The 14379-nt window shown below is 47.6% G+C and overlaps 1 long non-coding RNA gene across 1 annotated transcript; it reads left to right on the top strand.

Annotated features, from left to right (window-relative positions):
- Positions 1-1794: 1794 nt before the first annotated feature.
- LOC310680450 lies at positions 1795-11444 on the top strand. The gene is made up of 4 exons (XR_014512772.1): positions 1795-2427; positions 2932-3061; positions 7910-11037; positions 11086-11444. It is a non-coding gene; the product is annotated as an uncharacterized lncRNA (long non-coding RNA).
- Positions 11445-14379: the final 2935 nt, after the last annotated feature.

The following is a 14379-nucleotide window of genomic DNA, read 5'->3' as shown; positions in this document are numbered from 1 at the left end:
CACAACCCAATAAATGTTCATCACAACAAAGTCCCTTTGAAATAAATGACAGTACTGTACAGTACTTTTACCCACGCAGGTGGCGCTGTGGGTAAAAGCCTCAGCACCTAGGGCTTGCCGATCAAAAGGTCGGTGGTTCGAATCCCCGCGGCGGGGTGCGCTCCCGTTGCTCGGTCCCAGCACCTGCCAACCTAGCAGTTCGAAAGCACCCCTGGGTGCAAGTAGATAAATAGGGACCGCTTACTAGCGGGAAGGTAAACGGTGTTCCGTGTGCGGCTCTGGCTTGCCAGAGCAGCAATGTCACGCTGGCCACGTGACCCGGAAGTGTCTCCGGACAGCGCTGGCCCCCGGCCTCTTGAGTGAGATGGGCGCACAACCCTAGAGTCTGGCAAGACTGGCCCGTACGGGCAGGGGTACCTTTACCTTTACTGTACAATCAAATGCTCAAGGCTGCAGTTCTGGGCAAGCAGCGTTTCAGCTATGAAACTGTGAGACAGTCTGGTGTAGTAGTTAGTGCTGGACTGGTACCTAGGAGACCAGGGTTTAAATCCCCACCCAGCTCATAGCTACTATAGTTTGTATGTTCAAACAGATATGTTTTCTGGTTCCACTGGGGAAGATAGTACAAAATATAGCTTTGCCAGACATTGGAATTTTTCTTTCAATAAGCAAGGAATAATTTAAGATTTATATTCCCTTCCCCAGACTCGACTCTTTCTAAGCACATGCTGGGGGTTATATTTAGTCTCCCAGTGCTCAGCAGGATGGCTCTATTAAGAGAGAGAGCATTCGACCTATTCACTCAGTGCATCCTTCCTTTTTCATCCAGACACCCTGTGATCTTATGCATGTTTTACTTGGAAGTAAGTCCCATTGATTTCAGCGGAGCTTTCTCCCACAACATAAGTGTATACAGGATTGTGGACCCAGTTGACTTCCTGGAAAGAAGGATGGGCTCCTGACACATCAATTTTGTTGATGGTCCTTTCTGATCCACCCCACCCAACATTATCAGTCAGATTTGTTAGATGTTTGCAGCTGTTCTAGGCAAGGACAGGATGTCCTGCCCTTTGATCTGCCCATGTTGCACAGTTGAAACATTCTACTCCGTGCTGATGTGCTTATCAACATGGCTTTTGGATTGTTCAGCTTTTGTGTCCACCAGTTGTGTTGGAATGTAGGCATAGCCTCGAATGCATTACAACGGTACCTCGGGTTAAGAACTTATTTCGTTCCGGAGTTCCGTTCTTAACCTGAAACTGTTCTTAACCTGAAGCACCACTTTAGCTAATGGGGCCTCCTGCTGCTGCTGTGCCAACGGAGCACGATTTCTGTTCTCATCCTGAAGCAAAGTTCTTAACTTGAAGCACTATTTCTGGGTTAATAGAGTCTGTAACCTGAAGTGTATGTAACCCGAGGTACCACTGTACAAATACATTGAATTGCAATGCATTTGAGGTTATGCTTGCATGCTGCTTTCACTCACCTTTCTAGAACTACTTCCCAGTCCTGGGGCACCTGTAGGTTGTGATGATTGCCAGTGCCCCAGACCTGGCTGCCACCTTTCTTTATGGACCTGAACCCCAGCTTAATTCTGTTAAAAAAAAAGGATTCTAGGTTGTCAGTTTGTCATCCATAGATGGCATTAGTTCTTTAAGAGCTCTGGAAAAGAGGATAAAGCCAAGACTTCTGCCATCATTGCCGGCCCTCTAGCAGTATGAAGGGAAGGTGGATGATGGGATTGCCCTGATTTGCATAGGAATTCCCCCCCCCCCAAAAAAAACCCTGTACATCACTGTAGAAGGTATTGCCTTCCTCAGTTTGATCTTTCCTTGCTATTGCGTTTTGAACTTTCCCTCTCTGAGAGAGTTGGTCCCGTCATGGATTATGGCAGATCACTGTTATGCTCAGATGGTTCACTTTGGTCTGCGCAGGATATACACGCAATTAACTTCATTCCTCAAAACAAGTCTAGATTTGTCCTCGTTGCCCTACTTAGCAAGCACACGCTCCCTGGGCAATTCTGATGTTCTTATGCAAAGTTGACCACAGCTGTAGCCTAACCTCTACTGTATCTTGCAGAAGCCAAAGAATAAATGAGAAGAGGAAGCCGAAGCAGCGGGAGCCTCCCCCCCTCCCCCGAGGATTGGTCAATTTAATTAATCAGCTTTTGGAAAATGAGCTGTGTGCGTATGAAGGACGACAAGCTTCTTTCATCATAGCTTGCTCTGCTTGTTGGTTGAAAATGGTCCATGAAATGACCCTCACTGTAGAATCCTGTAATGCAGGAATCTCAACTAAAGCATCCATGACAGATGGCCATCCAACCTCTGCTTGAAAACTTCCAAGGAAGGAGAGTCCACCACCTCCCAAGGGAGACTGTTCCACCGCCTAACAGTTCTTGCCATCAGAAAGTTCTTCCTGATGGTTAGTAACTTAAGACCTGTGATTTGTGCCTAAATGTATGTGTGCGCACGCAAACAGATAAAATCTTGCTTGCAATGACATAGGCTGTCAAGTCAGACTATTGGCCCATGCAGCTGAGTCTTGCCTCCGCTGGCTGGCAGCAGCCCTCCCAGGTCCTAACTATATGAAGATGCTGGAGATCTGAGCCTGGGACATTTGCATAAAAAGCATGTGCTCTTTCACTGACCAATTTAGCCCTTCCCTCAAAACCTCCCCTTGGCCCCAGTCGCACGGGTGATGATGTGGAGGAGAAATTTTGCCCGCTTTGCAATAGTCTCCCATGGTGTTTTTCCCTCCACGCCCCAACAAAAAATGAATGAAAACCATTTACTCAAAGTGGTACTTTTAGGATTACCCTTGGAGGTAAGGGTTGAACCAGCTCCCCACTGATGACCTCAGTGACGTCCTCCAAAAATAATTAAAACCTGCTCTTACCTGAATATTCATTTTGTATCTTGGTCACAGCAGAGTGTTGGAAGCGTACGTATTACAGGAGCTCAAGGAGCAGTCCCATCTTACCAGAGCCCCAGAGGCAGGAATTGGGTCCATGTTGGGATGCGTGGAAGAAAAGGGAAGACTGAAGGGAAAGATACAGGTAGGTAGCCATGTTGGTCTGCTGTAGTCGAAACAGAATAAAAAAATTCCTTCTAGCAGCACCGTAAAGGTAAAGCGACCTTTGACCATTAGGTCCAGTCGTGACCGACTCTGGGGTTGTGGCCCTCATCTCGCTTTATTGGCCAAGGGAGCCGGCGTACAGCTTCCGGGTCATGTGGCCAGCACGACTAAGCCGCTTCTGGCAAACCAGAGCAGCACACGGAAACGCCGTTTACCTTCCTGCCGGAGCGGTACCTATTTATCTACTTGCACTTTGACGTGCTTTCGAACTGCTAGGTTGGCAGGAGCAGGTACCGAGCAACGGGAGCTCACCCCGTCACGGGGATTCGAACCGCCGACCTTCTGATCGGCAAGTCCTAGGCTCTGTGGTTTAACCCACAGCGCCATCCGCGTCCCTAGTAGCACCTTAGAGACCAACTAAGTTTGTTATTGGTATGATCTGAAGAAGTGTATCTGAAGAAGTGTGCATGCACACGCAAGCTCATACCAATAACAAACTTAGTTGGTCTCTAAGGCGCTACTGGAATGATTTTTTTTTATTATTTTGAAGGGAAAGAGTTGCTGCAGGAGAAGCGTCATATGATGGTGACAGCTGGAAGCCAGAGTCTCCTATCAGTCACTTCCCATGAACCTACTCATGTATAAAGGCCTGCTACTCGCAAGCAAGGCTGAGAAGTCAAGAAATGGACACGGGAGGCTGGGGTGAGGCCGATGGGGAATGTGATTCATGGTCCTCCCTTGCCAGAGATGAAAGCACCCCAGTGAGTCGGAGACAAGAGTCTTGAAGACGGAACAGCATGGGGACAACCTTCTCTCTGGCTGAGGACCTGCCAAGTTTGGTGTCAAGAATAAATTGGCTCATATTATTTATGGCAGGGATAGAGAACCTGCAGACCTCCAAACGTTGAACCACATCTCCAGCTGTCATTGGCTGGGGACCATGCTGGCAGAGGCTGCTTGGAGTTGGAGTCTAACAATATATGGATCAGGGGGTGTGGAAAACTTTTTGCAGCCTGAGGGCCATGTTCCCTTCTGAGCAAGCATTTGGGGGCCGCTTGCCAGAGCTGGGTGAGGCCAGAGGCAAAAAGTGGGCAGAAAAATGAATGTAAAATTTAACTGTGTGTATAATAGGCTGGTTTCTATGCACAGTTCCACACCTATCTTCTATCCAGGCAAGCAAAAGGCATTGTTGGACTGTGTTGGGCATTTACCCTGCCCCTGAAGAATCCTAAGAACCATTGTTTACCCGTTCCCAGACCTTCCATTCCAAGTACCCTTAACAAACTAGTTCCTAGGATTCTTTGGGGATGGGTGTGCATGTGGCCTCAGAGTTCAAGGACACATTCCAGGCAGAAACACCCGAGAATGGGGCAAAGTGGGGCCAATAAGGGCTGGGGCTGGGGGAAAGCCCTGAGGGTCAGACAGAAGCCCCTGAGGCTCTCCGCCCTTAACTCACAGTGATATGGGACTCCGCAGGGTGGTTAATTATAGGGCTTCCTGCCCTTTTAACCCAGTATTGATGTCAATATTAAATGCAGAGGAGAACCTGGGTTTCGTTTCTGCATAAAGAGAAGAAGAAGAAACTGGGACGGCAATAACGTCAACAGTCAAGAAAAGACCACGTAACGGAAGGGGTTTTCCCTGGGACAATGGCTGAACCTGGCCTCTCTGCAGCCCCCATATAATCTTCTTGTCATCTCGCTTGGAACACAGTTATTCTTGGAGCCCAAAGCGAGCAGGGGAGGAAATCTCCAGGGGAGCAAACTCCCAGGCTTTGTTTCCTTACAATAATCACCGGGCGCTCAAATTTCCCAGCATAGGAAGGCTGATGAAGAGCTTAGTTAAAAAGTCTTTGGGAGAGCTGTAACAAAAAAAAAAAAAAAAAAAAAAGCACATTACCAAAGTGCTCCAATTGGAAGGGATTTCCTGCATTTGTTGGGCTTCAAAAACTGTCATGCCTGTTTCCATTGCTGCTGTTTCCCCAGACCCAGTGGCGTAGCGTGGGGGGTGCAGTGGGGCCCGGCCGCACTGGGCGCAACATCTGGGGGGGCGCGCTCGCACTCGCAGCTCTCTGCCCCTACCTGGCTCACTCACTCTCACTCACTGCAGTGCTGGCTGTGCGAATCCGATCCTAGCCGCTGGGTCACCGCCCACTGTGGAGGGGAGGGTGCCAGGCGTGCGGTGCGGTGCGGAGAGAGAGCGAGGGACTATCTGGGGGAGGGGCAGTGCAGCGGGGGGGGGGCGCAAATTACTTGCCTTGCCCCGGGTTAGGGGGCGCAAATTACTTGCCTTGCCCCGGGTGCTGACAACCCACGCTACGCCACTGCCCAGACCCCACCTGAACATACGTCTTCCTTGAGTTGTGGGTGGTGGAATCAAGAAGGAGCAACAAAAGCTCTGTGCTGGGGGGAAGGAATCAACCTTGGGCATATTCTGATAGTTTTCTGTCCAGCACTTGGTGTGCTGTGCAAGAAGCAAACCAGGAATGTTTTCCTTGCAAGATCTGTAATTGATGCCACTTGTGATGTCAGCTGATGGGTTGGTAACACTGAGGGAGGGCAACACTGAAGATGTCCGGATTGGATAGGCGCATGTGCATTCTTGTATGTACTGCTCCTCCTTTGGATGTGTGGTGTTTGTGTGTGCAATCATGGATCAACACAATTGTCTGAATTTTTGGAATCTCCTTGGGGACAATGGCTATTGTCTCAGGCTGGATCTAGACACATCAAAGAAGTGTTTCAATTAAACATGTTGTAAACTCATACAGGGAAATCCTGTAGGGAAAGATGGGACCCCACTGCGCCATCTGGTGTTGTAGTGTTGCATATACAACACATATAAAATGCTTTGTTTTTAACTTTCTAGCTGAGTCCCCTGTGAATTCCTGCACTTCAACGTTTTCCTAGTCTACGACTGGATATTTGTTCCCAGCTCCCTGTCCCACTGTATGGTCATTGCAAGCCCCAAATTTCTGAACTCTCTAGCCACAATCTAACAAAGTTCAGCACAGGCCCATTACATGTCTGCCAGGAGAGTTTGGCTGAGGATCAGTTTCACCTGGTCACCAGTTTCAAGAAGCTGGTAAAATGCGGTCTTGACTATGCTACCACTCAGTGGATTTGTAACTGGCTGACTGACCGAACACAAAGGGTGCTCATCAATGGTTCCTCTTCATCCTGGAGAAGAGTGACTAGTGGGGTGCCACAGGGTTCTGTCTTGGGCCCGGTCTTATTCAACATCTTTATCAACGACTTGGATGATGGACTCAAGGGCATCCTGATCAAATTTGCAGATGACACCAAACTGGGAGGGGTGGCTAACACCCCAGAGGACAGGATCACACTTCAAAACGACCTTGACAGATTAGAGAACTGGGCCAAAACAAACAAGAGGAATTTAACAGGGAGAAATGTAAAGTATTGCACTTGGGCAAAAAAAATGAGAGGCACAAATACAAGATGGGTGACACCAGGCTTGAGAGCAGTACATGTGAAAAGGATCTAGGAGTCTTGGTTGACCACAAACTTGACATGAGCCAACAGTGTGACGCGGCAGCTAAAAAAGCCAATGCAATTCTGGGCTGCATCAATAGGAGTATAGCATCTAGATCAAGGGAAGTTATAGTGCCACTGTATTCTGCTCTGGTCAGACCTCACCTGGAGTACTGTGTCCAGTTCTGGGCACCACAGTTCAAGAAGGACACTGACAAACTGGAACGTGTCCAGAGGAGGGCAACCAAAATGGTCAAAGGCCTGGAAACGATGCCTTATGAGGAACGGCTAAGGGAGCTGGGCATGTTTAGCCTGGAGAAGAGGAGGTTAAGGGGGGATATGATAGCCATGTTCAAATATATAAAAGGATGTCACATAGAGGAGGGAGAAAGGTTGTTTTCTGCTGCTCCAGAGAAGCGGACACGGAGCAATGGATCCAAACTACAAGAAAGAAGATTCCACCTAAACATTAGGAAGAACTTCCTGACAGTAAGAGCTGTTCGACAGTGGAATTTGCTGCCAAGGAGTGTGGTGGAGTCTCCTTCTTTGGAGGTCTTTAAGCAGAGGCTTGACAACCATATGTCAGGAGTGCTCTGATGGTGTTTCCTGCTTGGCAGGGGGTTGGACTCGATGGCCCTTGTGGTCTCTTCCAACTCTATGATTCTATGATTCTATGACCTTGAAATGTCAATAGTTGTGAGCCATAGAATCATAGCCAGTGGGTTATGTTCTGTGAAGGGCTCCGGAAGACCCAAGTTCAACCTCTGGCATCTTCAAGTAGAGCTGAGAAGACTTCTGTCTTTTAATCCCTGGAGAGCTGGGCTGCTGTGAGTCAGCTCAGATAATATTGAGCTAGATGGAGCAGTAGTCCAGGCCACAACCATTTTGAGAGCATTCAATTGATGCATGACTGCCGATATGCGGGGAGTCATTTTGGACCCGAAAGAGGGCAGAAAGGGGGTGGAACATAATGAGGCAGGGCAGGCTTGTTCTTGCTCTGCTGACACACACAGGGGGGCCAGGAACACAACCTCCACACAAATTGGGGTTTCCTGTATAAGGCAGTTTCTTATATTCCTCCCTAATGTCACCTCTGGCTTTCTTTTCACTTGGCCAACGCAACCTGAGAATTGGCGAAGGGGTTTCCCTCTCTCTTCCCAATTATCTGCAGAGATAACAAGGAGGAATGACTGCCATTCAGAGGGGCTGCAATGCCCATTACTCTTGCTCATTTAACATGTTATTTAAAAGTCCCCTGTTCTTTTGGAGTGCAATTATTTAAAGTCTAGTGACCGCATTTGTCACTGACATTTCCCCTCTGTTTTTCTTTTAAGGTTCTCATCTACCAGACAGTACTGAGTGAATATGGCTATCGTGATCAAAGAAACCTGTGTGGTGTGGATAATTTCCCCCCCCCCTCCTTCTGATATCACTAGAACTCGTGGACAGGTGAATGTTGGAAGATTCAGGAAAGAGGATAAAGGACTTATTCATGCAGAACATGGTTAAACTATAGAACTCGTTGCCCCAGGAGGCAACAATGGCCACCAGCCTAGAAGAGGCTTTAAAAGAGGATTAGACAAATTCATGGAGGAGAGGGCTACTAGCCATGATGATGGATGCCATCATGCTTATGAAGAACTGTTGCTGGAAATCACAGGAGGCAAGAATGCTCTTGTGCATGACTCCTACCTGCAGGTTTCCTAAAGGCATCTGGTTGGCCACTGTGAGAACAGGATTCTGGACTAGACAAGGCCATTGGCCTGATCCAGCAGGCTCCTCTTACGTTCTGAAAAAAATACAACAGTTTTATTCACCTGAACTGTAGCTAACAATAGTGTGACAATGGGGCATTAACTGCAGAAGGTAAAGGTAAAGAGACCCCTGACCATTAGGTCCAGTCGTGGCCGACTCTGGTTTGTGGCGCTCCCTCGCTTTATTGGCCAAGGGAGCCGGCGTACAGCTTCCAGGTCATGTGGCCACATGACTAAGCCGCTTCTGGCGAACCAGAGCAGCGCACGGAAACACCGTTTACCTTCCCGCCGGAGCGGTACCTATTTATCTACTTGCACTTTGACGTGTTTTCAAACTGCTAGGTGGGCAGGAGCAGGGACCGAGCAAGGGGAGCTCACCCCGTCGAGGGGATTCGAACTGCTGACCCTCTGATCAGCAAGTCCTAGGCTCTGTGGTTTAACCCAGGTACCCACAGTGCCACCTGCGTCCCAACTGCAAAAGGAGTCAGTGTAAAATGCAAGCACAATGGTGTGGGTTTAAATGTATTTGCTTGAACATTTAATCAGTGGTGGCTCAGGGATTAGAGAACATGGCCAAGGATCAGTGCTGATGGGGAGTTGCAGACTCCCATAGTTTGGTGTTGCATCTGAATCCAACCCCTACGTCCGTCCTATGGAATGGGAGCTATTTTTAAAATGTTGTTGCTGGCTTTTTCAAAAGCATTTTCTTGTACTGGAAAATATTTCCCAAAGAACCAAACCAAAACCTTAGAGGCTTTAAGAGCTGTATCTACCTCTAAATCAGAAGGGTGATCCTTTGCTTTCATCGCTGGGGAATAAAGCGTGAGAGTTGACAATGCATCTTCCAAGTGCATTTTGTGTGTTTTTCTTTTCGCCTAAAAATAGATCAGCCAATTTGGACTTGCTCCAGTTTCCAATGGGAAATTCTCGCCCTCCATAGATTCCAGTGGAAGCCAGTAATTTTCTCCCACCCTTTTCACCCAAGACCAGCCAGAATCTGCCGAGTCCCTGGAGTGCATTGTTATTAATTTCATATATAAGGAGCTTCCCATTTACAATATAATAACATATACTGTTAAAACAATCACACACACAAATTATAAATATAGAAACAGGTTAAAATGGCAATAGCACATACAAAAAAAATCAGATCAAATCCAAGAGCAAATGAGAGAGCAAAACTAAAGAAATACATGGACAAAACTTTATGAAACTGACATTACTGCTGTGTTTGCAACTAATGAAGTCAACCCTGGGTTAATGAGCCCACAATGTGTGGCTCTTGAAAAGGTCAAAGATGTTTTGCAAGGCGTGGAACAGTATGGAATTCTGATAGGAGATAGTGCTTGATTCACCCTATACAGTTACAGGAATAAATCTCTTCTTCCAGATGAGGCATCTTGTGGCTTTCGAACCTAAGAATGAAACTGTCAATATGTCAGCCCAGCTGTACAAACCTGAGGATACTGTATCCTTGCTCTTAAAATAGTTCTGTAAAGACGACAGTGGCAACCAGCTGCCTTGACCCCTACAGCTTCCTCAGCCCCTTGGCAAGAACTGATGATAGGCTAGTCCTTGCTCAGTTGCCCTAGTTGGCAGTTTGTTTCCTCAGGGGACCATATTGAGATAGGAATGGTGGGTGGGTCAACATCTCCAAAAGCAGAACTGGGGGGGGGGGGACTTGTGGCCCTCCAGATGTTGGGTTGCAACTCCCATCAGCCCAGCCAGCAGGGCCAATGGTCAGGGATGATGGACGTTTTAGTCTCTTCTTCATTGTCTCTAGTTTGGCAAGGGATAGGAGTTAGTCCAGGGAGCCCCACATGAGTTGTGTTTGGTTGGTGATGTAGGAGCAGTCTTTTCTGCAGCCGCACCTAAGCTTTGGAAATTATTGCCTTGAGGATGGCGGTGAACCAATTTGGCCTTCCAGGCCAGATCTTTCTCCCCACCCACTTGTTAAAATTGAGCCTCATGAGTGGCAGAAGATAGTAAACAGTGAAACTGCACCAAGCAGGATTGAACCCTACTCATTGGTTGATGAGCAGGGGTTTAAATCTGGCTGCTTTGCCTTTGTGTGTCGGTTCTTAGCAGGGAACTGGTGGACACAATCAAGAGAGAATGGAACCTTGCCCATCAGTCGATATCACCTGCTCATTGGAGTGACTTCAGTTGATTGGAAGGAAGGTGTGGTTTTGGTAAAATGGGCCGGGTTGGACCCTCTGGCAGTCCAATACAGTATTGTCCCGCCCTTGGCCTTAGGAAGACTCACCTCATTCTCTCTTTGGTGCCTGGCTATCACCCTGTAAAGACCTCCCTTTCTCCAGCAGACATTTGGCCTCTTGAGCTCCTCAGTTGTTAAACATCTACTTTGCAGAAGACATTCCTCTGTTTGAAGGCCTGTTGCTCCAGGGCCGAGTTTGAAAATCAAGAACATAGGAAGCTGCCTTATAGTGAGTCAGGCTATTGGCCCATCTAGCTCAGCATTGTCTACAGTTGGTTTGCAGTAGCTTCTTCGGGGTTTCCGACCAGGAGTCTCTCCCAAGACTACCTGGAGACTGAACCTGAGACCTTTCTCAGGCAAGGCAGATGTTCTTTCCCAGCATCAGAAACGAGGGCAGAGTCCATCCATAGTTAACAACTCAGCAGGCAAACAAGTCACCTTGCTACAAGCTTCTGCCCATGGTGAGAGGAGCTGTACAGTGGTACCTCGGGTTACATACCCTTCAGGTTACATACCCTTCAGGTTACATACCCTTCAGGTTACATACGCTTCAGGTTACATACGCTTCAGGTTACAGACTCCGCTAACCCAGAAATAGTGCTTCAGGTTAAGAACTTTGCTTCAGGATAAGAACAGAAATCGGGCGCGGCAGTAACAGGAGGCCCCATTAACTAAAGTGGTGCTTCAGGTTAAGAATAGTTTCAGGTTAAGAACAGACCTCCGGAACGAATTAAGTACTTAACCCAAATATTTCTATTTGAATTGTGGTAATTATTTCTAAATGTGCATCTATGTGCATACATTAGCTCATGCAAATGTGTGTGAGAGAGGCATTTCCTTTTTGGGGGGGAACACAGAAGCTATCTCCCATTGGGGTTGGGTGGTTGATGTTGGCATCCCTCTCAAGAGACAATGGAGTGTGCCTCCAGGGGTGAAGTCAAACTGATGCATTAGCAGCACCAAAGTGACCTCTCTGGAGGACATGCCTGGGCAGTGTGTTATGGGTAGGGATGGGGGAAGCCACAGAGGTCCTTCAAAATTTGTCCCAGAGAGGCATGAACCTGAACTTTTATGCCAATAGATGAGCACAACCACCAATTTTTATTTCTGCATCTCGGGGGATTTCCCCCTCTTCTCCCTCAAGGAAAAAGGATGAAGCCTTCAGGGAATTTGAGAGAAAGAGCATGGCAACGTGCAGTTAGCCAGAGGGAGCTCCTTCGGTAATCTGCCTTTCTGTTGGGTCAGTGAAGTGAACACATAATTAGCTGAGTGAAAAGGATGCTGAATGGAGTACAAGGCAGGCCTATTTCATCTCCTTTGGCTCCTATTTCCCTGCCACCTGGAACAAAAGAGCAAGATTACTTTGTGCAGCCATAAAACTGAGTGTTTGTTCTCTGGACTTTATGTCATCGTTCCCCCCCTCCACTCCCCCTAATAATAACTCAGGTTATTTCTCTCTCTCTCTCTGCATCCAAAGAATATGTCAGCCACCTCTGAAGGGCAGGTGCTATAAGCAGAATCAAAAGTTGCTGGATAAGAAGAGAAATGTTTTGCAGGCAGATTCACACCACAGATTTAAAGCACTCCCAACACAAATTTAAAGCACATGGCCTCTCCCAGAGTCCGGGAACTGTAGCACGTTAATGGTGCTGGGAATTGTAGCTCTGTGCAGGGGAAACTACACTTCCCAGGATTCTTGGGGGGGGGGGATAATGTGCTTTACATGTGTGTTGGGTGTGTTGCATGGCATGAATGTAAATGGAACAAAGTTTGATGTTCAAAACATTCATTCATTTTGCCATCGAGGTACACGATGCTCTATTCTACAGCATAACATAAGCAAAAAAAAGTTACCGGTAGGTTCCTGACTTATGGTGTGCACATTTTAAAAACAGTAGGGATAACAGAGATGTAGGAGAGGAAAAGAGAGAAAAAGACAGTGTGATGTGACTGGCGTGCATATGAACAAACTCAGACACATTTATTGAGGCTGCAATCCTAAACACAGGGACGCGGGTGGCGCTGTGGGTAAAACCTCAGTGCCTAGGACTTGCTGATCGTATGGTCGAATCCCCGCGGTGGGGTGAGCTCCCATCTTTCGGTCCCAGCTCCTGCCCACCTAGCAGTTTGAAAGCACCCTTAAGTGCAAGTAGATAAATAGCGGGAAAGTAAACTGCGTTTCCGTGTGCTGCGCTGGTGCTGGCTCGCCAGAGCAGCTTCGTCACGCTGGCCACGTGACCCGGAAGTGTCCTGGGACAGTGCTGGCTCCCGGCCTCTTAAGTGAGATGAGCGCACAACCCTAGAGTCGGACACGACTGGCCCGTACGGGCAGGGGTACCTTTACCTTTACCTTAATCCTAAACACAGGAGTCAGCTCCAACTGTTCACAGGGGGGTTAACATCTGACATAAGTGTGCATAAGAGTCTAGCCCAAGATGTTAATTTCAAACATAGGTTTTAGAGAATGGGGATTGGTGTAATGGTTGATGATGTCACAAAGACAGCAACAGCTCCCTTAGATCAGGGGAAAGCTGTGATACTCCTTTATTCTGTCTCTGGGGTGAAGGTTTTCTTGCTGCTTCCCCAAAACTCAGACTATTAGCTTCCCCAGAAACTTAGCTTGTTGGTGATAGCATCTCTGCCCATTCTAGGAAAGTTATTCAGAAAAGAGAAGGCAGAGAGATGTATGAAACATTATTGTTATTGAAGTTTTTATTGCATGCGATTAAATATGAAGATTGATTGCAGGGTTTGTTTGTTTGTTTTTCCTGGTGATGTTTCCAGCGTGCCCGCTGGCAGTGACAAACGTTGCCCAGTTCTAAATGTGTTATATAAGGATGCTCCTACTTCTGTGAGCAGGAGGGCTTGGCCTGTAGTGCAGAGAGACAAAGCCTGATGTTGCTGGCCAGCAGGGACAATTAACAACCCCAGATTCCAGCCAGCAGTGGAAAGTGAGAATAAGTGCTCCTTTGTGTCCATCAATCCCCAGCTGCCAGGATCTTCCTGCCCACCCGTTTAACAAAAGAGGACAGAGGGAGAGCCTCTGGGAACTGGGTCACTGGCAGTTCCACCGCTGTACAGCTTGCTTAATTAAGGCAGAAAAGGAAACTCCCAAGCGGCTGGCAGTGAAGATTGTATGCCGAAGGAGCAGATAAAGTACCCCGTGTGTGCTTGGTGTGGTCTCAGCAAACAGGCACGGTTTCTTTGAGTCAAGGCCACTGCTGTATGCTTGTTCTTATTCCCTCTTGGCAAGCAGAGCTGGCACCGTGTTCCCTGGAAGACTGAGACGTCTAACATAGGCAGTGAACACAATGCCAGCTTAAAAGGCAGCTAAGTCGCTCTTTTTCTCCATTTGGGGAAAAGCACATAAACCACATGAAATAGCTCTTGCATGAAATAAACAATAGGAGATGCGATGAATTGTGGCTAACATCACGGATAGGTAAAAGGTAAATAGGAAAGGACCCTGGATGGTTAAGTCCAGTCAAAGGTGACTATGAGGTTGCGGCGCTCATCTCACTTTTCAGGCTGAGGGAGCCGGCGTTTGCCCACAGACAGCTTTCCAGGTCATGTGGCCAGCATGACTGAACTGCTTCTGGTGCAACGGAACACTGTGACAGAAACCAGAGCACATGGAAACGCTGTTTACCTTCCCGCCGCAGCAGTACCTATTTATTTACTTGCACTGGTCTGTGTGCACAGTCCTGGTCTTGGTTAGGACCTGTGAGGCACCATCAAATTAAGTAAATAAAAATTAAATACTGCTACTGCCTCTGCTTTACCAACATTTGCAAGTTTTAGGACTCATCCACACTTCTGTTTGTCACATGAT

This window comes from Podarcis tiliguerta (genome assembly GCF_965153285.1).
Source record: "Podarcis tiliguerta genome assembly, chromosome: 6".
Taxonomy (NCBI): Eukaryota; Metazoa; Chordata; class Lepidosauria; order Squamata; family Lacertidae; genus Podarcis; species Podarcis tiliguerta.
This window is presented reverse-complemented; position numbering and strand designations above follow the sequence as displayed.